Genomic DNA, 22,147 nt, shown 5'->3' on the forward strand with positions numbered 1-22,147 from the left:
TGTCCTCACATGGCAGAAGGGACTTGGGAGCTCTCTGGGGTCTCTTTTATAGGGGTACCAATCCTTAGTACCAAGCATGGCCTCATCGCTCCCCCAAAGGCCCTACCTCCTGATACCATCACATTGAGGATAGGTTTCAAGAAAAGAATTTTGGAAGGACAAAAATACTCAGTCTTAGGCAGGTGCTCTCAAAGAAAGGAACTGGGCAGTGGACTTGGGTTCCTGTTCCATGTTTTCTTGCTCAAGGACTCACAGATAGTAGTAGAGCTAGGACTAATGCTCAGGTCTCCTGAGTCCTCACTTAGCACCCCTCCTACTACATGAGGGAGACAAAGCAGTCCACACCTGTTAACTGGGGATTGCAGGTGACCATTAATATAACAGAACTTTCCCTCAGTCCACCTTATTTTAAGAATCCTAATGTGGTTGTTGACATTAAGCATGAAAATCAAAGAAAAGAGACTCTAGTCTCTTGCTAAATAAAGTGGTGAGGTTCACAGACCAGCAACATCTCCTGGAAACTTAGTAGAAATGCAGAATCTCAGGCTCCACCTCAAACCTACCGAATTAAAATCTGTATTTTAATAAGGTCCCCAGGTAATTTGTATGCATATTAAAGCTTGAGAAGTACTGATCTAGTTTATCAAAATATCATCAGAAGCAGTTGAATGATTCAGACAGCTTTTGACGGGCTGTTAACTGAGTTAGAAGACTAAGAATGTTACCATTATTAAGCTCTTATCATAACACCATCTTGATTCATTTCTCTCCTTGGCATCCTGTAAGTCTTCACTCACAAAGTTCTATGAAGTTTTTCTTAATTACAATGCACATCCTCTCCGTTCCATTTATACAGTCACCACCTTTGTCTTGGTCCTCACTGTTCTGACCTGGACTATTGTAACTAAATCCAAATTTATTCCCCCACCCATCATGCTCTTCCATTTGCCTAAAAGTCCCTCTCAAACCTTTCCTGACTTTTTCTTGCCATTAAGGTAAAATTCATGTTCCATCTCTGGCCTTGAAGACATTTACATTCAAGCCCTAAAACACTTTTCCTAAAGAATCTGTTGCATGCCTGTTCTTAGTCCATGCTTGTTCACACCCAGGAACCCCCTTTCCTGTCCTCCCCACAGCCTTCAAGGCTCTGTCGAAATCCCACATCCATCATGAACGTCAAATCTACCTGGGTCATTTTTTGACTCCCCTAGTTCAGAGATCTATGTTACTTGTTACCTGGAGTAGTTTTGTTTAATTGCATTATAATTTCAAGTAAAATTATGTGTCTTCCAACTAGACTGTAATGCCATGGAGGACAGGGCTCAACATTTTACCTCCCTCCCATCTCCAGCATCTGGAAAGGCACTAAGCACATAGTGGGTAACCAGGAAATATTTTGCTTCTCAAATCTGATGAAGTTGTGGAGCAATGCCTAGATTTGCAAGCATACCCTTCCTACTAATTTATTTTTGCTAAGGATGTATGCTACAGTTCAGCAATTATGTAAATGACATTGTTTATAAAACCAACCATGAATAGGCAGCCTCAGATCTGCTAGCAGAGTGGTAGGTAGGCATTGAAAACAGTCCAGGATTTCAGGCCAAATAAAAACTGAATGTTTATTTCAAGAGCCACAGTATTCTGTGGAACCAAGCTCTGTTCTGAGTATCAGAAAAGACAGGCATCCTTCTCTACCTCCCTGCTGTGGCACTCAAGGCCAGCTGCTTCTGAGCAGCTGTGTCAGGCATGGAGATCCAGTTGGAATGTCGCTGGGGCAGCCCAGATACAAAATGCTGATAACATGGGCCCTAAATCTCTATTTTGTGAACTTTGTGTGTGTTTACTGCTTCCTTCTTGAGACTGTCAGCAATAAGGCTGCTGGTCACCTGGCTCAGGATATTATACTGGCATTTTGTATATTACTTAGTTTTCCTACTCCTGGAATTGGACTGTAAAGATTCCCATGAATAAGCATTACTACTAACTACCTTTTTGTGTAAATATTAACTTATTTAAACCTGTAAACTTAAAGAGAGAGGGGAAGTGCCATCATCTCCTTTTCATAGCTGGGGTAACAGAGGCCCGGAAAAATGACCTGACTTACCCAAGATGACAAATGATGAGTTTGTCCCAGAGCTCAGACTAGAGATAATGCTTTATGAACCCAGGGTTAATAATCAGTAAACAGTCCCGGTGCAAACTTATTAGCTATTAAAAGCAGACATGTTGGGATTTGAACCCAAATTATCTTTTTGTGGAGTCCACATTCTTACCCAACCATCAACACAGCCTATCAGATAATTCACATTGGTTCATATAAATAAATATATTTGCCATTTCTGTCCTAAGCCAGGTTTGCCAAAATTGGAAGCAGTGTACTCTGTCTTTAAAATGCATTGCTTCAAAGACCTATTTTCTCTTCAAAGCTACCCCTTTAGTAATGATTTTCAATTATGATTATATCTGGGAGAGAAATAAGAAACCTATTTAGATGCTAATTGGTTGTAACATCTCAGTGAGTCAACAGGCTCTGGTATGTCCTACAAGGAGCCTCTAGAACATGGATTATATAGTTATCAAAAGAGTTTTCCTGACCCACAAGCTTTTAAGTGGTATTTGAATTTGAAAGCAGTTTTGTAGCAATAGACATCTGTGCTAAGGATGTTGTCTGGAAGGCGAGGCTTTGGAGGAGGAGATTGCTTTTTTGTGCATCATGGTGGAATGCAGGGCAGACAGTTCTTGTGCCCACACTGAAGGAGGGAAATAAAGAGTTAATGAGTGTTCTAGGAAGTTCATGGTAATGATGGCCAACAGCACAAGTGTTGCTATCAGACTGCTCAGGCACAAACCACTGCTCCAAACCTGGCAGCTTTGTGACCATTGGCAATGTTTCTGAGGCTCACTTTGCTCATACACACAATGGGGGTCACAGTGGTCCCTAACTCACAAGACTGACATGATAACTAAATGAGGGGATGAATGCAAACTACTCAGTCTGATGCCTGGCACCTAAATGAGGGCTTCCTACTTGAATAACTCCTACTGTCAAAGGTACTCTTCTGCCCCAAGTGCTTTTTTAAGGATTCTGAGGCAACCAAAAAACTACTATTATTATGATTTGTTAATAATTATTATTTTTTAATAATTCCTTGTGTTAAATCAAATGAGAAATCCTCCTCATCCTTATTCTAAATATTTATGGAGTGTCCTTCTCTCAGGCCTGAATGAGTAATGCCTTCTAATTTACTAATATCAAGAGTCTGTGTTTGACATGAGTAAAGAAGTGAAGGAGGGGAGAACCAGCCTAAAGCACTAGATGGTTCATCCCAGGGTCTCTCAGCCTTGGCACTATTTTTGGATCAGATGACTCTGTTGTGGGGGCGTCCTTACCACTGGAGGATGCTCAGCAGCACCTCTGGCCTCTACTTCCTATAAGATGGTAGCAGCAAGCCCATCCCCCCATTTGTGACAACCAACAATGTCTCCAGACATTGCCAAGCGTGTCCTGGGGCTTTGTCCCCAGCTGAGATCTGCCTAGCGCATTCTCCCATGTTGGGGCGATGTGTGGCCACCAGATAGCCAGTAATAGCCCAAGGCACAGGTGGGAATTTTTTTTGTAAAGAGTCAGATAGGAAGTATTTTAGCCTTTGTCTCTGTCAAAACCACTCAAGTCTGTCATTGGAGCATTGGAGCAGCCATAGATAGTACATAAATGAATACATGCCAATAAAATGTCATTTATGAATATTGAAATATGTTTCATTTAATTTCTATGCATCACTAACTATTCTTCTTTTTATTTTTATTTTTTCAGCCCTTTTAAATTATTAGAACCATTCTTAGCTCACAGGCCATCCAAAAACAGGTGCTGGGCTAGTTTTGTCCCCAGGCCATTGTTGATGACCTCAGCCCTAAGTAGGATATGTGGCCCTGCCAAAAGCTTGATACTTTCCCTGAGAACATCAGACTAACTTAAAAAATTGGGAGAAAAAAATTTAATTGAACATTGCTCTATTTTGTAGTGGAACCCAAACCTACCTGAATTTTTAAGGTAAAACATGATATTTCAAAAAATGTCTTGCTTCCTGTGGGCTGCTTGGAGTATGCCTTGCAACCCTGGAGGCCATGCCTGCATCATTTTCCTCTGCTCTTAGGCTACTTTGGTGGAAGAGTTAAGAGGTTTCCATCATAGGTGAGAAACAAATTCATGTAAGAGCCTTTTGGACTTCTCATAACTGATTGTCCTTGGATGGGGTCCAATAAGGTCCCTAGATTCTATCCAGAGAATGGTTATGTGATATGTGGTTGTTTAGTCCAAAGTGGTTGCTATAAATCCTTTTTGAAATTTTCAAGTGTCTCCTTCCTATACTTGGGGTCTGGAGTCTACTCACTTCTCTTGTCACTTAAGCAGCCTGTGCCCTACTCAGTGTGGTGCTTGGCCAGATTAATAAATGACCCAGGCTGCTCCCTCAGGAAGTTCAACATTTTCCGGTAATGTTAGAGCCTAGTCATATGAAATGACCCCCAAAAAATATACCATCAAGAAAAATACAATGGAGAACAGAGCCCTGGATTGGTCAGCAGGGGGCTTCGTTTCCAGCTCCTCCTAAGCCTTTTATCCTGAGTGAAAAAGCTACTTCTCTCTTCTGCCCCAAGAGCTTTTTTAAGAAGGATTCTGAGGCACCATCCAAGCTGAGCTGGGAAGAGAGCCACCATTGATTAATACTGTCTGTCATGGATGGGAAATCACGGAGTGGCTGGCTCCAGTGCCAGGGTGTGCTGTGCTTAGCCTCAACCATTCCTGCAGTCCCTCTTGACTGGGAATGTCTATGGCTATATGGTTTTGTGTTACTGAGTGGATCCAGAGGAGGAGGGATCACTGGGGGATGCAAAGTTTGGGGGACGATAACATGGCAGAGGTGAGAGTGTGGCCAGGGCTTTGAAGATGTTTGCTCTCCCTCAGAGCTCAGAGCTGGGCTCCAGCAGAGCACTTTCTGTGCTGACTTGGGTTTTCGTTGGCTCGAAGCTGAGTGCTTCCTGTTGCGGTGTTGGCAGGGCATGAGGGAGGCATGTGGGAGATACTGTGCGCCTGGGAGAGATACTGTGCGCCTGGTGACCTCCCGGGCTGTGAAAGGGAATGTCCTCCTAATGAGCCTGTCCCAGAGAGTCTGGCCTTTCAGATAAACAAATAAGCATCAGCAGGAGACCGCTTGCGGGAGGACTGGAGAAAATAAGGCCACTTTGAGTGACAGCCCAAATAAAGGAGACCTAAAAGGTCTGTAGTTAGCAGCTAATGAGCGTATCTCCTCATCCGTGCTTTCTTGGCCACGACATCTGTTGTTGAGGATGCCAAGAATGTGTGCATTTTATTGACACAGGAAGAGGCCTTTCTGGCCTCTGTCCCAGTACTGACTTTTCTTTTATTTTTCATGTTGGGGGTGGGGCTCTGTCCGGAGGATATTTGCAAGAGGAGAAGAAATCTAAAGCTAATTTTGATCTACAGCAGTTTACTTATGTTTCCAATCAATAGGGATAAAAACAACTCACCTCATAGGATTGTTGGGTGGATCAAATAGGATCATGCCCACAAAGCACCTGGCACTGCACCCCCTGTTTAGTCAGCAGCTGATACTGGGTGTCTGCTGTCAGTATTAGAAGTAACCATATCATCATCTTCATGCAGGCAGTGCAGAGAGTCTGGAGACAAGCAGCTAGCTCCAGGTCTGCCATCAGCTCCCTTTGAAATTTTAGGCGAACCATCTCTGATGTCAACTGAGAGTATCAGACTGGAGTCTTTATGCATTTAGTGAACAAATATACTTCCAAGAGCTACTAAGTACCAGGCTGTGTCCCAGGTCCCAGACACAAAGGCAAGTAAGATGCGCTTTGTGCACTCACGGCACCCCGGGTGTGGGCGGGAGGTGGACGGATAGTGCACGTGACAATGTGGCAGGAGGATGGCTACTGCTATAATGATGAGGGCCACATTCCCCGGAGCTCCAGGCAAGGAACCAGCAAAGCTACAGGTCTGTCCCGCTGCACCCTGCCACGAGTCTGTGACAGAAGTGTCCCCGAGACGGCACAGTGATCAGGGGAAGAGAAGGCTGCCTGACTGGCAAGTGGCCTAGAATCAGGTCCTCTCCTTCTAGGACCAGAGTCCTCACCAAATACCAAGCTGCTTTAAAATAAAAATATTTAAGAAAAAGTGACATGTAGAAAGGTGATATGGTGATAAAAACTGGGGTTTGGGAACGGAAGACTTCAATTTACTTTGGTGGCTTGATGATTTGGGGAAAGTTGTTTAATCCCCTTGGGGCTCAGTTATCCCATCAGCAGCAGGGCGTTTCTGTCATCCCGGCTTCACGCGTAGCTATAGAGAGAGGGAGACTCTTTATTTTAAAGGTAATGACTCTCATTCTAGCTTGTGGTTATTTCTGTCGTTATCCTTAGTAATAATAAAAATAACAGATAAGCTTCTACATTATAAAAAAAAAGTTCAGTGGCCAGTAATTGAATGTAGGTGTCTAAGGAAGTAGGTCAAGGTTTTTTTCTTTTGACAATGAATATCTCTTTCCAGAGGAATAGACCACATGTAGGCCTCTTTTTAATTTTAATACAAACCCATCATAATTTATTTAGCTTGGGTGTATGTGAAAACAGAAGGGAGGGGAGGAGGGAGAGAGATTATCTACTTCTAGAACCTTCAAGCTAATCAGAGAAATAATTCAAGGAAAGAGTCTTGTGCCCTCATCTCTGATTAATTGAAGTTTCAATATGCTGTGGTGATAGGGATCCCTGAAGTGGGTGATTGATTATGTAATGGTGGAAAGGGTAAACAGTTATAATCAACAGAAGTGTCTGAGGCAAAGCAAAGGAGAAGCGAAAGAGGGAAGCTGGATCCTAGCTCTGGGTGGGTAACCTTCAACAGACCCCCCCCCCCCCCACCCAGTACTTGGCCTCCGTTTCCCTCTCGGTGAAACCTAGGGTTTGGTCTAGGTCCTTCTCCGGCTTTCCAAACTATAAGATTTCTGCCTGCGGAACACTGAAACATAATAAAAAAGCTACACAGAGTGAGAGAGAGGGAATGCACAAACCTGACTGATCCACTGCAAGGAAACAGACTCATAAAACCCACTGATTCAAATTAAATGGAGAATTCATGTTGATTTAGAGTTGGCGAGCTCAAGCTTCTAAATCACAAGGAGAGACTATTTAATCCTGGGATGGTCTCTTGGGCATTATCTTCCTCAGCTCAGTAGTGCGACGCATAGGGCTCCCTTGGAAGTCAAGATGGGACAGAGAGGGAGAGAGTGGTTTTAAAAAAGAATATACCCGAATTACCTGGGTAGAGCTGCACCCCACTCCTTGCCCCAGGTATAAGTAAAAGGACCATGAAAGCTTCAGCCAGGCCTCAAATATTGGCTGCCCTCCTGCTTAACTCTTTATGGCCTGATTTTCTTTCATGGAACTCAAATCCAATGATCTTATGTAGGAAAACACAGAACAACTCACCCACTCTCTATTAATGAAGCTGCTTACCATTTTTAGTACCTGCAAAGGGTAGGGAATAGACCCACAATCCAGCATTTCAGACTTAGAAATCTACTCCTTGAGAGTCTGGGTACATTTACCCCTTGAAAGTCTCAGCGCTAAAGGCTGAGAAAGATCATTGAACTTCAGTAATAGGAGAGACCTTAGGTAGCTTCCAAAATCCACCGTGCTCCAAATAAGAAATGGAGGCCTATGAAGGATGGTGGGTCTTCCCAGAGCCACTGGTGACTCTCAGCAGAACTGGAACTCCAGTAAAGAATTGTGAAGTTTCCTGTGGCTCCTTCCAGGACCTGGTCTTGGTGACTCCCTGACCTTCCCTGACAGAGGTGTATCTGTTTTCAGTTTTTTTGCAGTGCAGTGTCAGAAGTGAGTTTAGGATTTTCCTGGGCATGAAAGCCACCATCCCACTTAGACTGATGAGAGACAAAGGAATGTTGGATTTGGGAGGCTCTGTGTGACCCTGCGTACCCAAGTGTACACCCCTAGTGCTTGGGGGAGAATTATGCTCATCCAGAGGCCCAGCTGCTGTGCCCACTTCAAATCAGAACAACATACTGATTCAGATACAGGGAGGTGTGCAATACAGAGAACTGCCCTAGGTGTCTGAGAACCTATTTTCTAGTCCTGCTTCCACTACCTGCTCATCATCTCTCCTTCATACTCCACTTAAATTCTGTGTGCCGGAGTTTTCCCACCTTTAAGACAGGGATAATGGTGACAGTATCTGCTGAGCAGAGTTAACTTGAACTAAATGAGAAAAAGAAAAATCCAAGACGCATGGAATTAAGTATGAATTTCTAGGGTTTCATTTATACACATTATGAGAATTTAGAGTAAAGGGGAAGAAGTGTTAAGTATCCTGAGGAGATTAGAAAATGCTTCCTGGGAGAGATTAAGAAGCAGTTGAGCCTTAAGTAGGTTGGATTTGCATACTGGGAGAAGAGATGAGAAAGGGGTTCTAGGAAGTGAGAAAGTAGGGCCAATATGCCAAGCAAATGCCCAAAGACAGTTTCCAATTGTTCTAATGCTTTGGACTCTGTACTTCCATTTCAAATAATATTCCGATCCTTGACACCACCATTGAATGGTATTTTCTATTTTAATCTCCTGAATTGTTCCCCTGGGGAGGAGTTGGGACTATATAGTGAAACAGATCACATCATGGAAACCTCTTTTCTTCCCTTTCATTGAAATTTTTGTTAAAATGTATTGGTTTTTGTTTATGGTTTTTTTTAGTTATACACAGATAATTCTCCAAGTGAGCAGACTTATCCTTTAATTATATCATGGCCCCTTTCTCCTTTGCCCTCCACTTGCTAAATTGTACTACTAATGATCATAATCCCTTCTATGTGTTTTGGACTCTACACTTTATAAAGAGTTTCATTTATGTTACCACCTGCTGCCCTTATAGCAATCCCATACAGTAATTTACATTGAACTTTAGAAAACTCGGGTAATAGTTGGCCCGTTTACCTGATACATAGTATGCTTTCAATAAATATTTGATGAGTGAATTAAATGGGAGAGATCAGGGATTGGGTGAGTTGATAACCGCTCTCAGTGTCTGCCACATTTTTTCATTTTCCTTCAGTAATAACATTAGGTTCAGCAGAGACCCCAGGGCACAGAAAGCAGGCATGCCCTGTAGCCATTACCTCTGGGCTGCCTTGGAGCCTGTAAATGGGGAAGGCTGTAAGCCCAGCTGCTGTAATTCTGTCATACAGAAAATCTAGTGATATAGAAAATACAGTATGTGAAACCAGGTCCTCAACCACCATGGCTGTTTGTTTGTGCAAGAAATTGTCCCCTTTCTCACTTTATGTGATAGTGAGTTTGGAATTTCTCCTTCATTGAGAAAGCATCCCTGTCCAGTCACACCCCAAGGCATGAAGTTGACAGTGTTGACACTTGGGTTGTAGGGAAATTGTGTAAAGGGAAGGACAAGAAAAGTGAAAGCAGAAGACCTAGGTTCCAGAACCAAGTCCGAAGTCTGTAGACCTCATTGGTTCTGTCATTCATTCATTAGACGTGGAGTCCCTACTCTGCAGCAGTCTCCGTGGGTCCTTGGGAGTACAGCAGTGAGTAAGAGGCACAGGCACCAGACTTCAGTGGCCTTAGTTCTAATGGGGCAGAAAAGACAAGAAATAGATAAATACATGCAATAACTAAGACATAAATGCTCTGAAGAAGAAAGGAACATGTGGAGGGGACTTAACATGAAGGTATTGTTTAAATAGCATGATCAGTGAAAACCCTCTTTGAGGCCTGGTCTTAAAGGCTGAGAAGATACTAGCTCTACAAAAGAAAAGAAAGAAAAAAAATATTCTAGTTGGAAAGAACAATTTGTACAATGGTCCTGAGGCAGGAAAAAGCTTAGTGGTGGAATCTGAGAAACTGAGGGGCAACCAGGTAGCTGGAGCATTTTTAGAAAAGGAGAGAGTGATATAAGAATAGATTGGGAAGACAGGGAAGGGACCAGAGCAGGTAGAGCCTGATGTGCCGTGGAAAGAAGTTTGGATTTTACTTTAAGTGCATAAGAAATCAATGGACGGTTATCAGTAGAAGCGGCATGCAGTCTAATCTCTGCTTCAAGAATTGGACTTTGCCCCTATCGTTCAACCTCTGTGTCTCCCTTTCCTCTCCTGAAAATGGGGATAAAACTCCAAATTCCACATCCTTCCAAGAGGTTATTTGAATGTCAAATAATGTTCATTTTATATATATTCACATGTAGTGAATGAATGATAGATAATATGTTGCTTCAAGTAGTGCTTGATAAATATTTAATTGAATTGGCTTGTTCAGTAACAGTAAGAACACACCTTGTTAACTCTGAAGTGTTATGCATGTATAAGATAATATCAATAATCATCATTTCCCCCCAAAGCCCTGCCTCCTTCACAGGAACAGAAAATATAATTGGCCACAAAACACTTTGAAAGCCCCATCCCAATAAAAGGTACTTAATATTTTTGCTCATTTTTTTTTATAGTTTGGGTTTGGTTTCTTTATTCCATGGCACCCACTTATCCTCTATTTTTGGCCCAGGAAACATCAACCAGACTCAACTGGGCTATTTAACCCTAAGAAATGAAATATCCAGAGAGAATATGATGGGCAGGACTGAGAGTCAAGCTGGCCAGCCTTTGTCTGGAACTGGGCACCCCTCACCTCTCCTCCTTCAGTCGGAGGAAGCTTGGCCTCATTAGTCATAGGTCGCATTACCTCTGAAGGAGTTGTGAAGAACAATACTGACGATGGTGATAATAGAATAATAAATGATTAGTGATGCATATAGTTATATATACACACACACACACACGTGTATATATATAGCCCCTTGCTACTTTTGTCAAAGTGTTTCTTTTCCCATCTATTGTTCTAATTTAGCTCACACTCACGCATGGAGGTAGAGTGGGAGTGTTCTATTTGGGGAAATGGCCATCAAGTGCTTAACTGGTTTGCGTCAAGGCTGTCCTGCAAGTGATGGAGGAGGTGAAACCAGGCCACCAAGGTCCCAAAGCCTGTGCCCACCACCATGTCAAGACCCCTCAGCTCCTCTGGGGGCTTTGGGAAAGAAAACGGGGATCCTGAATCTGGATTAAGCTAACAGGAATTAGCACATTTTGAGACTGGAAAAAACATTTGATCCGTGTAGTCCAGCCCTCCTCCCCCATTTTGCACACAAAGAAACTGAGGACCAGTAGCAGGAGCCCAGATGGGCAAGTGCCCTTTGCACCACCTGCTCATCCACCTACTAAAGTTCCTGCTGTCCTGCCTTTCAAACCCCAGACAGCTGGGAAAGTCAGGGTATCAGAAGACACAAAAGAAATCAAAGCAGTTCTCAGGTTCATTGCCAGAGGGGGTAGAGTAGGAGGTGCAGGGCTCTTCAGTTAATTGAGAGTTTTCTCTTTGGGCTGGAAAGGAGGTCTCTGTGATCTTGGGGCTGACCTTGGGCCTGCCATGCGTTTCCCTAGGTCTCTCTTGCCCTTCCCTCAAGGGTTTGGGCAGTGGAATCTTTGAGTTCTTTCCAACTTTAGCATTCTTTGATTCTGTCATGTATGCTCTGATGGGATGTGAAAGTCTTGACTATACAATTCAATTATTTGTAATATAAAACATGAAATTTACATTTTGACCCATGGACTAACTACATTATGTTTTCTTAGTTCCAGATAGACACCCTATATAGAAAAAAAAGACAAATCTCCTATGATTTTCCCAGCACTGCCTCCTTCTCTCATATCCCTACCTTCACTTCCAGTAACTAAAAAAGTCAGAGAACTTTCTTTCATCTGCCCTGGAACATTATCTCCAGTGTTAAAAAGCTTAAAAATCAACAAAGCAGATGAATATTGATGTTTCCTCATTTAACAGGCATGGTGCCACCAGACATGAGAAGCATGGGACCCAGCACACAGTGTGTAAGCATTAAATGCTCCTTCTCACTGCTGGCATGAGCATCAGCATCGATAATAACATCATCACATCAGAAGTCGTAATTCTGTAGTAAAAAAGGTTGGTTTATGTCATCTACCCCTTGCAACAACCAATGTAAACACTATTGGTTTCTACATTTTACAGATAAGTTCACTTGAATAGAGGAGGTTACCCAACTGGTCCGAGCTCACAGCCAGTCCTTAAATGCAGAAGTGCTTGTCCACAGAACCTGTCTTTAGACTGCTGCACTAGTTTCACTGACCTGCACAGCTCGGCAGGCAGACACATTATCTTGTCCAATCTTAGCCTACAGAGTAATGTAGCTCAGAGGCGGCCACTTCCGGTGGGGTATGCCTGAGTTTGGGGCAGGAAGCTAATGCGCAGGTGTGAGCCTTTTGGCCAGGGAAGTGCCTACCTGGGGCCAAACTTCTCTGTTAGCTAAAAATACCCACCCAACCTACCTCCTACTAGGGACAGGACCTGCCAGTGGGAAAATGGACGCAAATACACTTTGTATTTTGTAATCTACTCAGATGCTTAATACTCATCTCATGAATATTACACTCTGGTGTCCATTGCTGAGGGGTCAGCCACAGAGAAGCTAGCTCGGGCTGTGACATTTCACTAGAAGCTGGAACTCGGATTCAGGAGAGGAGACTGGAGGGGTGAGCCCCTGCTGCCCAGGGCCCTGATGTCACCCATATTCTGAAACGCTTGCTTGCCCCCTGGCAGAGGCTACAGAGGGGTGTCTCTGATGATGCTGCCAGTGTCAACACTCGAACAGAGCAGCAGCTGGGATGGAGGGGGAGTTTGTAGAGACACCTCGTGATAGGGTTTGCCTAAACATGTTTTACCAGATAACCCATTAGAAATAACAAAGGCAGTTTGTACATTTCATGAGCAACCGGGAGCTTAGGTAGCAACTCAGGTCCATGTGTGGCAGGCAGACAGCTTCCTACTCTCCCTTTTTTTCCCACTACACATCTGTGAGACATCCTCACTTGTCACTGTAGCACAGTATTGCATTTAGTGACACTGATATTCTGTCCATATTGACAGCAGCGGTGGAAGGACATGAGGCTATTTCCTTCTAGAAAGTCCACCTTGGAAAACCCTAGAAAGTCACTTAAGTAATGTAACTTCCTCTTGAACTGTATATCAAATCACTTCATTCTGCTCTGTACAAATCCTCATGGCTTCCCACTGTGCTCAGAATAAAATCCAGAGGCCTTCTATGACCTGGATGGTGGGCCTGATATGACTGTTGCTGACCCCTCTGACCTCACCTCCCATAAGGCGCTCACCATGCCTGAGCCACACCAACCCCCTCTCTGTACTCTAAGCATGCCAAGCTTCCTCCTGCTTCAGTGCACCTGGGCTCTTCCTGCCTGCTCTTCCCCCAAACTTCTCACAGTTGGCGGCTTTGCATCACTGGGTCTCAGCTCACACCTTCAGTTTCTTTAGCCAGCAATTCCCTCAGCTTTTTATTTGGCTTTCACCCCTACCCCACAGTCTGTCCCCACCACACTGCCAGGTTGTAATATCTTAGCACGTATTTACTCCTTTGCCCACTTGTGGCATATTTCTGGTGAGAAGGTTTATAGCTTTTATTAGTACCTCAAAGATATCCTTGGCTCACTGAAAGCTCTTATCAACATTTCCTTTTAAGCAGTTTAGTTAATTGGGCGTGAAGTTCGCCTAGACCAAGGAGGGATTTTGGTCTCAGCACCACCTGAGGGCTTTTCTCTTTTTTCACTGTCGGCATGACCCTGTTGCTCTGCTGTAGAATATAGGGAAGGCTCTCCTTCTTGTCACCAATGCACCTTTTTCCTAAGTTCCTTGTCTTTTTGTTGTAACTCCAGTACCAAAAGCTGGAATCAATTTTCACATAAATCAAAGAATTCCAGAGTTGTAAAGGCACTTAATTCAGTGTTTATGAACGATGATGTTCACCATGTTTTTTTAAGGTCCCCAGGCCCAAACACTGACTTTTTAATTTGGTAAGATTAGAAGTGATGTGTATTAGTTTCCTAGGGCTGATGTAACTAAGTACACAAACAGGGTGGCCTAAAACCACAAAAATTTGTTGCCTCACAGTTCTGGAGGCTGAAAGCCTGAAATCAAGGTGTGGGTAGGGCGATGCTCCCTCTGAAAACTGTGAGTAAGAAGACTTCTTGCCTCATCTTAGCTTCAGCTAGTTGCCATCAATTTCGCCATTTGTTGGTCGGCAGCTGCTGTGCTTGGGTCTCTGTCTCCATCATCCCATACCATTTTCCCTGTGTGCGTCCGTCTTCACTTCTTATAAGGACACGGGTCATACTGGACTAAGGGGTCACACTCCTCCAGTGTGACCTCATCCCAACAGTATGTTTGCATGTGAGGTCACACAAAAGGTCCTACCAAATACTGGGGGTGGGGACATGAACCTAAGTTTGGGGGAACACAACTCAACCCATGACAAGAAGATGTGAATCTGTATTTTTTAAAAGCTCCATCAGTTATTCTCATTGAGAAACAGTGCTCTTACCTACCCCATCAGTGAGCAGATGGGAAACTGAGGCCGAGGGAAGGGTCACACCGAGACTCAGTGATAGTGTCAACTAGGAAGCTGGTATCACAATTCCCCTAACATCCCTCCCAAAATACCACACTGCTTTTTGGTGTCTACACCTGGCAGTCCCCTCCCCTGTCTACAAAGGCCAGCATATAAGTGGGTATTTCCAGTTGCCCATGTCTGACCCAAGGAGCCACCTACTTCTCCAGTGGTATTTAGAGGAGAACATCTATGGGTCTTCTGGTCCTGTTACATGTCTTCATCCCAAGCAAGAGGCTTTAGAGCAAGTTGGTCTGCCTCAGCCATCACAGGCAGGTGTCCCAGTCTCCTCCCAGTTGTGCCCATGTTGGCCCAGATTCCTGTGGTCACTGACTGTTATTGGGATGAGGTGTGAGATGACTTCCTTTCTCATCTATCACTCACTGAGAGCATGACATATGATGTGTGCTAACATGGTCCTCTTACTTGGATTATCATGTGGGTGGGTTCCCGGGAAAAAAAAGTTAACATCTGGAAAGACATCCCAAGCCTTGCACACAGCATTGGAGATATTACTCATTGGAAATATTGGTTGTCATGCCCAATTTGTGTCACCTCCCACTGTATTTTCTTGCTGAAAATCTGTGTGATCTGTCCATCCTGTCTCAACCAGTTCCCTTACAGCAGATGCATTTAAAGTCACAGATCCAGAGTAAGCAAATCTGAAGTGTTTAATCTATTATTAATCAGCCAGTTGCCAAAACGATAAGAGCTCTAGGGGGGCCTGAGGAAGACATCAATATTTATGGCCTCATTAGTGAGGGCATATTTTTCTGTCTGTTGCCATTCTCACCAACCCCCACCCCTGCCCCACCAGCCCCAGCTCCTCCTTTAATATGAGAACAGAAATTTGAAGTTATGTTCTATGCTATTGTACAGGCAGGAATGTCATGTTCTGGAATGAGATGACTCCAAAGTGGTATTCTTTATTTGTTTGCAAATATTGGCTGTTATTGCCGTGGTCACCTCTGCCAGGCTGGGTCAGCAAAATCAGTCTGCAGTGTGCGATTACACAGTGAGAGAGCTTAGGGAGCAGAGGGAACTAGGAGACCACCGTTTACATAGCATCTGCCTTCTCTGATGAGGCAACTGAGGCTCGGAGAGGGAAAGGGGCTTCTTTGTGACTGTTTTTTATCAGTAAACAAACCTTCACTGGATACCTCCTATGTGCCATATAACATGCAAGCTGCTAAGGACAATGAGATTAAGTACTAACAGAAATAGGTACCATTTATTGAGCACTTCTTGGTGTTACACACATGCTAAGTCCTTAAATAGTCCCTCCTGCTGAAAAGCCTCCAACAGCCTCCTACTCCACTTGGAATAAATGCAAGCATTTCACCTGCAAGGCCCCACATGGCCCTGCTCTGACCTGCCTTTCAAACCTCATCTCATGCCCTCTGCCCAAGCCTCAGTGCCTTTCATTAGTATTCTGGAATCTGAACAGGCTACTGCCCCTTTAGGCTTTTGAAATAGCGGTCTACTCTGCCTAGATTAATCTTCTTTTCATCGCTTCTGGATACTCATATTTCAGCACAAACCACTTTTTTGAGATTCCTTGACAGTGAATTACCTGACTCTTACCTGCTTCATCATTACTTTCTTTTTTTTTGAGATATATTTTTTATTAATGTAGATTACATGTTGTTTGGCTGGGAAAACAATACAATAAACTATTTTGCATAATGCATTTCACACAAGCTGCATCTGAAACGCTTTACGGAGCAAAATGCTCGGTTTCCATTTGTTCCTCTTGCTTGCGTTTTCTGTCTGCTGCTGCTTTCCCATGTTGGCCTTCAGCATATTCCTCCTAGGAGCAGTCTGAAAATTTCTTCCACCTGTTCTCTTCTCTTCACCTGCCTGGTCATCTCCTTCCTCTTCAGAAGCAGAGGTTGATGTAACTCCTGTTTTAGCTAAATTTTTCCTTTTTGATTCATCTTCTTTCTTTGCCTCTTTTTTGTCTGGCTCTCTTCTTGGCTTGTCTTCTTCCTTCTGGCCTTCTTCATCCTTTTTAAGCTGCTTTTTAGGCTGTTTTCCTCTTGCCCTTTTTTCTTACTTGTGTCTTCTTCAGTCACCACGACACTCTCTGAAGACCAGGGCTGTTTCACCATTTTGGGTCTGCCTCTCGGTTTGGGAATCTTGACTTCTGCAGCTGCAGGTCACCCTCTTTTTTTGGACTCACTTTTAGGTGAACAGATGCAGCTGCTGTCATCACTGTTCCTGCCTCCTTGGTTTTTACTTGTTTTTCTGCCTTTCTCTTCCTTCCCCTTCGGGCAGCGTTTGGAGGGGCTACATCACTTGCTTTAGTCACATCCTCACTGCCGGCTTTTTCTCATCATCAGTATCTTCCTCTGAAATACTTGTTTCTTTTTCCCCAACTTCAACATCAGATGATGCATTTGATTGGTTAGTTGATGCCTGTTGACTTGAAAATTTCACTTTTGGATTGTTATCTATCTCCCATAAACCTTCATTAAAACCTTTTCATTTATTTGGTTTGCCATACTTTTCCTTATTTTCTGAGTAAGGAAATATATCCTTTGGGCCGAAAAAAGGAGTTTCATGAGTCCAAAAAAGTAAATGGGTAGTTTGTTTGTGGGTGGTTTTACATCTCCATCTGGAACTTCATCTACTCGAGCTGGCCAGTGAGTATGACCTTTCATCTCCGCGAAGATGGGGTCTCCATTTCTGAAATCATGAGTACTGTTTGGGGGCCACCCTCATCATTACTTTTTAATCATCCTTAGTGCCATCGTACCCAGTGACATGCTGATAAATGCTTCACACCCAGATACAGTAGAGGGGCAGAGTTGCTGGTAGTGTTTGCCAATTTCCAGAGTGTAAATAACACCACTGTGGCTGACTCAATGATTCGAGCTATCAACATAAGGTCACTGAATGCAAAGTCGGGAAGAAATATGTGCAGTCCACTCTTGTGAGCCAGTATAAGCTAGCTCTGGCACATTTCTTACTGTCTGAAATGATATTTGTGTGCTTTTCATCTTTTTTCCCTCCCATGTAATGTAGCTCCAAAAGAGGAGGAAACTTTTCTGTTTTGTTTATGATTGCACTCTCAGCACCGAGAACATGGCTCGGAATATGATACCCATTTAGTATAACTGATGAACGGTTATGAATGAATGAATGAATAAGAGCCTTCACAATAACTCTGTTGAATAAATATTACTATTATCCTCATGTACCAGATATGGAAACTAAAATGTAGAGATTGATTATTTAATTTTCTAAGCTCGTACAGTCAACGCATGAAAAAGACAGGATTTGGTGAAGTCCCTACTTTCAAAGAGATCACAGCATAAAAAGGAAAAAGACACTTGAGTGTGAAGAAATGGTGTGACCATGACAGCAATGTGCATAATATATCCTTGAAGGACCTGGTGAGTAAGCACAGACTTAATGCTTCCTGGGAAGAAATGGGCTTTGGTGGGGTTCAGCTGAGGCCATGTGACAGGCATTGCATGATCAAGGGCCCCGAGGTGATCATCAGAGTTGGGGCAATTGATATTATGAAATCTCCCTGGATCAGGAGTAGGAATCTGGCTTCACCCAAATGTAAAGAAAACCACAGAAGCGCAATGGAGATGGGTTTAGGGTCAACTGGCTATTTCAGCACATGGGAATTCTGATTTCCACCAGTGGCTCACTTCCACACAGGGACTCAACTTCTGCTTCCCTTGTAACATACTCTCCCATTAAGGTCTTATATTTCTCTAGGCTAAACTCACCCATTTCTGCTTCTGAATCTTTGCCTCTTACACCAAAATTTCAGGTGGCCGCTGACCCCAGTGGTACTGAGTATAAAGGGTACTAGTCTGGGCCACTTGATTTTTCCAATAACCAGGCTTGTAAACCACAGACCCACCATTGACAGATACCTTAACGTTGGCATTCCCGCCTACTTTACCCTCCCCAACCCAAATTAGTCATAGTGTCCTTCCATCAACTCCCACACCATACATTTCTCTTCACTGACCCTGCTGTCCTTTATCCATGCACATTCATTCACTCACTCACTCGCTCACCAGGCACCTGCTGTGCAACAGATGATGGAAACGGCTCTGGGAATACAGCCTAGCAAGAGCCAACACGGCGCCTGCCCTCAAGGAGGATATAACCTAGTGGGGGCAAACAGCTGTTCAGCCAGTAATTGCACAGTAAATGGACAGTACTAACTGTGGCAGAGTTTACAAAGGAGAGTGGGCACGGTGCTGGGATGGCCTGTAACTGGGCATTTCACATAAAACAGGAACCCCAAGAAAGACTCCCCAAGTGAAGTTACATTTAAACCCAAATCTGGAGGATGAGCAGGAGGAGTTAAGGTAGAAAAGGAGGAAAAATAATTTCTGCTGTGTGGAATGACATGTACAATTATTCTTGGGTGGAAGGGAACATAACTCCTACCAGAAGAGTGAAAGTAGCAAATAGTGAAAGCAGGCCAGTTTGGGTGGGGGCCGAGAACAAAGATGGAGGGTAGTGTGGACAGGGCTCAGAAAATACAGAGAAGCTGCACTGGAACAGCGGGAAGGATGTTCACTCCCACGTCCAGACACCAAAGGAATCAATTTTTGTTGATTTGAAGACAGACTCCCTCAGTCTTCCCTTCTGGTTCATCCTATGTATCCATTGCCCAATTTCTCTTTCCAAAGTCTTGTTCTTGCTTTTTGTTTTTCTTTTTCCTGTGACTCTCTTATTCCCAAAATCATCAGTTGTTCTCCACTCCCTACAGCATAAAGCCAAACCCCACTGGTATCGAGGACTTCTGTAACCCAGCAGCAACTAACTTTAAACTATCATCTCCCACTGTTGGGCCTTTGGAGGCACATCTCCAGTGCAAATCTTGTTTCATCCACTTTCTACCTTTTTGACCCAGGACAGATTACTTAATCATGCTGAGCCTACATTTTTGTACCTTTAAAATTGGATCAAAGTGTAAGGGTTAAATCAGATAAGTATACAAAGCCCTGAGCCATGGCAAACAGAAAGTGCTGATTTAACAAAAACCTGTTAGACTGTATGGTCTACCCACTGTCTCCTGCTTTTACCTGATGACCCCCAGCCAGTTTATGTGCTGTTTCCCTTGCCTTGAACGGCTTCTTCCACATCTACTCAAAATGTAGAGCCCTTTGGTCAGCAGATCCTATCTATCTCAGTAATCTCTGCTATCTCTGTCTCTACCCTCACCTACCACCAGCCTTCGAGGATGGGTCTTTTATCCAAATTCCCAGAACAGATTTTCAGATATCTTGATTTTTAAAAAATTTAAGCTATCCTTCAGCTTGTGTGTGTGTGTGTTTTCCTTTTCATCCTAATTACTAGCTTTTCAAGGTCGGATACCATGCCTTGTATTGACTTTACTACCCTCATTACACCTAGCACAATGCATGCAATATTGTTCTTATACAGGTTCCTTTCAGGAATGGAAAAATAAATTAATTAATGAGAGAAAAGAATGCCAATTTTTATAGTGCTCTAAGTGCAGAAAAGGGGGAGCTAACCAAAGTATCTGGGAAATAACATTCTCTCTCCGAGCTTGTTCATTTATTTATTTATAAGCTTGGGAACATGTTGCCATCATCTATTTAGTCTCATGGGTATGTTTACATGATTAATATGAGGTTTATGAAGTACTTTGTACTGTCTGGGGAAAGATAGCCTAGAAATTTTAAGTAGTACATATAATCCCTGCAGGAAGAAAAGAAGGAAAAACATGCCTTTTTTGAGGTGCATCATTCCAAATCACATAAGCAGAGGTTTCCAAAGGAGTTCTCACACCTTTTCAAATGTGAATCAGTTTGTACATTTCAAAACCCCTAATGGATACCTTTCATCTTAATTAAGGGTATTTTGGAGGATAGACTTTAAAAACTAAATAAAATAGTTCCCATATGTGCTGTGCCAAATTGATAACATTGGATATAAATATAATTACAAAGGATTACATTAGCAACTTCTCAGGCTGTTCGGCCACCCAGCAACTTTTCCTCGGGCATTTGAGTGCTCTCATGTATGATGTTTGTTTGTTTAATTTGGTGTTTTTATTTTGATCATAAAAAATAAGAAGCACGTCTTTGAATGACCATTTATGACCAAGTACTGCTGCGGGTTCAGAGTCCTGCTGCCACCCTCCAACACTAACCACCGTGTTGGCACAGAAGTGGTGGGTAGTAAACTCCTGATGGGTGAAGACTAACTAGCAGTGATGTTCCTCATGGAAAAAGAGGGAAAACAGTGGTGAGAGAACCAGGGCTTCATGTGGTGTGCTGCAGTTTAGGCATGCTGTACTCACAGACTCTATGCATGAACACAGCATCACACTGGTGTCACAAATGGTATTTTGGAGTCAGCAAATGCCATAGTTTGTCACATTAATAGTGGTAATTCAAAACATATTGATCTTGTAATTGTTTGTGTCTCATTCGTAAATTTTCTCATAAGAGAACTATGAGCATAGAGTTGATCTCTGTGGTAATGTGTTCACTTTTAAGTATCATTACAAGAAAAATACTTTGTCAACATTCTGAGTCCAGAATTTTGAAGGAAGAACAGCTTCCTTCAAAAGAGGTCCATCAATTACACAAGTTTAGGTTAACTTTGTTGGTAGATGACAGTAAATGCCTCTAAAAAAGTATTATATTATGGGCGAGTTCACTATACCAAGTCCCCAAAACATAAAGGGAGGGATCAAAAGTGTAGAGAACTTCAAATATGGAAACTACAGCTTCCCAGATAAGAGAAAATACTGAGGTTCTAAAGAGGCTTTCAAAGCTGGATGAAATGGAAAAGTTAAGATTGAGAAAAACCGATAATGTCCTGAAAGTGTCACTGATAAACTGCTAAAATAGCCAACTGTAACAAGCTATTGAGAGGTGTGTGAGTGTGTGTACCTTCTTCAGTGATTTGGATATCCCCTCCCTATTGGACTACTTTCCTATCTTTCCGATGAAAAACTTTTTAGAAATGGTACTAATTTTAAAGAGATTCACTTTACAGTAAGTATTTTCTCAAAAATACTTACTTTGCCAAAGGCATCAATGTTGACGTCTTGAAAGTGATTATCTATACCTAGTTATTGTATAAGCAGTGAAACTGAATTTGCCAGTTTCAAAACTTTATTTTTTTAGCATTCTGTGTCTATAAGTGTTTGTTCCCATTAGGTCATGTACAGTGCTTGTTAGAAGGACACCCTTTCTGTGTGTGTTTTCTTTTCTTACCCTTTCAAATTTGAGAAGAGTATTTGTGACAGTGTGAAAAGGTATAAACGTTGTTCCTTTGAGACGGGTATTGTGTTAATTGCAACACCTCACACATGGGCTGTTACTTTATGGCTGTTGTACCCAATGTCAAAAGACTTAGTTTAATCCTGACCCAGTCCTACTTTTCAGGAGTCATTGAAAAGAGGCATGCAATTTGCTTTTCAGAATGAATTTGAAGAGAACAAAGGTATAAGTAGAGAAGTTGGATGGATCTTTCTTGTTGATGCAGGATCCCCCCAAACCTGTTTAAGCCTAATTTTATATAGGGAATTTTTTCCTGACTTTT

The 22,147-nt window shown here is 42.9% G+C and overlaps 1 protein-coding gene and 1 pseudogene across 8 annotated transcripts in view; one reads left to right on the forward strand and one right to left on the reverse strand.

Moving 5' to 3' along the window:
- The window catches only part of GRIA1 (glutamate ionotropic receptor AMPA type subunit 1), a 280,959-nt gene that overhangs the window by 75,674 nt on the left and 183,138 nt on the right, over positions 1–22,147 (forward strand). The gene's annotated exons all lie outside the window — the stretch shown is intronic.
- Positions 15,518–18,497, reverse strand: LOC118966887 (PC4 and SFRS1-interacting protein pseudogene; annotated as a pseudogene).

This window comes from Manis javanica, chromosome 1, assembly GCF_040802235.1.
Source record: "Manis javanica isolate MJ-LG chromosome 1, MJ_LKY, whole genome shotgun sequence".
Classification (NCBI taxonomy): Eukaryota; Metazoa; Chordata; class Mammalia; order Pholidota; family Manidae; genus Manis; species Manis javanica.